The following is a 2750-nucleotide window of genomic DNA, read 5'->3' as shown; positions in this document are numbered from 1 at the left end:
ATTTCTTTCTATTTATAGTAGAGACAGGGGTCTCGCTCTTGCTCAGGCTGGTCTCGAACTCTTGAGCTCAAGCAATCCTCCCGCCTTGGCCTCCTGGAGTGCTAGGATTACAGGTGTGAGCCACCACGCCCAGCCTCTGACTGGCTTTTCATTTATGCCATTAAGTGTAAACAGATGCCTTATATTGAATTCTTTCTGTTTGAAAGACGAAAGTTATTTCTATTTTTATGCCTGCGTTCTGACTGATATATCTAATTTATAATGTTACATAAGCTATAATATATTACTTTCTGAAAGTAAAACGTAAATGTTCATGTGTGGTTTATTATTTGATGTCCAAAACAATCTAGCTATAAATTGGTAGCTATCATATTATTTATTAAATCTAATAAATTCAAATTGTGTTTGAATCATATTTTCTATTTGCTATTAATACTTACCATGGACAGCGGCTGCTGCAGGTGGATAATTGCCACTGTCAACACTCCCACCAGGCCATGAAATGTCTTCAGTTTGGCAGGTTGGAGGTAAGAATGTAGGATTACAGTGACAGTTCCTTTTGTTATTGCATATCTGAAAGCAGCAGAAATATGGTGTATAAGATAAGCAGCTAGAATTATATGTGCTCAAGTAGAATTATAAAATGTTATGTAGGTCACACAAGGCTGATTTTCCTATGTGGTTTATGTGTGAGTGTGTGTGTGTGTATGTGTGTGTGTGTGTGTGTGTGTGTGTGTGTGTGTAGCAGTGCATTAGCTTTCCTGGGATTAATCTCAGTGATTTTTATTCTCACCTCACAGTACTGGTACTTACACCGTGATTGTTGCATTTATCTGCAGTGCAGTCATAACCCAAGATTGAAGAATCCTCACATATCTTATTCCTGCAAACCTAAAAAGGATAAGCCAAAATAACCGATAGGCCATCTGGGTTTGCCATTTAATTAAAAGCATTCCATACTATACTAATGCAAAACGTATTCGTGTAACAATAAATATCAGCGTGTAACGATGAATTATTAATTTATAGGGCTACTGTGTTTCCAGCATTAGGTGAGACTCTGATCATCTGGGAGTAAAAACAACAGAAATAGCCACTTCCCTGCTTATTATACTGGGAGAGGAAGGACAGATACGAAATAAGTAAAACACAGGTAAGTGTGTGATAAATGCTATAATGAAAAAATAGATGGATTTATGAAAGCATAAAATACAATTTACCTAATATTTGAGAAGAGTAGAATTTTCTCATTGAGCTGTGATGGTGATTAGGACTTCATTGGCATAGAAATAAAAGATAAGAGTACATGTACGAAAACAACCAATATTTAAAATGACCCCACAGTGGAAGATAGCATGGAACTTTTGAAAAATACACGGGGCCGCGTGGCCATTGCATAAACAGCTATTCAATCACTCATTAAATAGATCCTTGAGACCTGCAAATGTATTATGCCTGGTCCCAGGGAGACATCAGTGAACAGCACAAATCTCATCTTGCTCATATCGCAGTAAAAGAGACAGAACAAATATACAACGAGTGAGATGTTATGTGAGAGAAGACACCACTGGAAAGACTGTAGACTCCTGCAGTCTTCAGGAGAGAGTTGGCCTTTAACCTACAAACGACTGGCTGTATTTAGATATTTAATTGGAAGAAGGGAAAGCTGATAAAAGTGGGTTTTAGAAAATAGAATAGAAAGCACAAGAGACTAGATAGAACGTTAGAATGCCATTTCAGGAGTCCACAGAAATGGCAACTGTAAAGTTGACTGGTGGTGGAGATGGAAACTGATACGTGTACTGTATTTGAGGTATAGTTAAAACGTTTAAACAAGCCGTGTTAGATTAATATGGATTGTATATGGAGGATGAAAAGGGATGAGTAAATGATACCAAGGACTCTGACTTGTTTAATTCCCTTGGTGGTAGCTAAATTAACTGATATAAGGAAAGCTAAGCATACAGCACAAAAGTTTAGACATATTATCATCAGAGACTTATTTGAATCTATATCAAATAATACTTTATACTCCAAATCAGAAAAAAAATGCTTAATGCACTTGTAGAGAGGCTCAAAGTGACAGGTGGTAAGCCAAGAACGTGTAATTGAAAATATTTTTATTAAAAAGTTTGCTAAAGGATTTTGACAATATTTCTTTGGGATTTTTTCCTCTTAAAATATATGAACACAATGTAATTTTTAAAGTCAAAGAGTTAATCTTTCCACATAGTTTTGCTTAATATTATTGAGTGTGGAAAAGATACATTATTAATTGTGTCAGATAATTATGGCAACACATACTTCTGTTTAAGATTTAGTAGAAAATAGTGTAGTAATAAATAGAGGGCCAGATTATTTTGGGTGGCTATAGTAGTAGTTTAAAAGTTCTAGCTCAGAATGTAGAGTAGTACTGCTATAGTTAGAAATGTATCTGTTCTGTTAGCATGTTGCCTTGACACCTATCTAAAACTTAGGCAGAGAAATTAGATACATAATTTTCAGAGCTGTTGTTCAGAGAAAAAGATAAACCTAAGTATCAGAATCATTAAATAAACTATTTGGACCATAGAAGACAGAAGTTGAGAAGGAGTTCTTTGTATTACTGGTATCCTTTTCCTGCAATGGAGTTTCTGTTTTGTTTTGTTTTAACATTCCTATGGCAGAGTTCTTATTTCAGTTACATCTTGCAGGAAGGCTAGGGAAAAATGCTATGCCATCCAAAGTAATAAGCTAACTACAAAACAATA

Source organism: Propithecus coquereli, unplaced genomic scaffold (assembly GCF_000956105.1).
Source record: "Propithecus coquereli isolate 6110/MARCELLA unplaced genomic scaffold, Pcoq_1.0 Scaffold530, whole genome shotgun sequence".
NCBI lineage: Eukaryota > Metazoa > Chordata > Mammalia > Primates > Indriidae > Propithecus > Propithecus coquereli.
The sequence above is the reverse complement of the archived record's forward strand: the minus strand, read 5'-3'. Positions refer to the sequence as shown.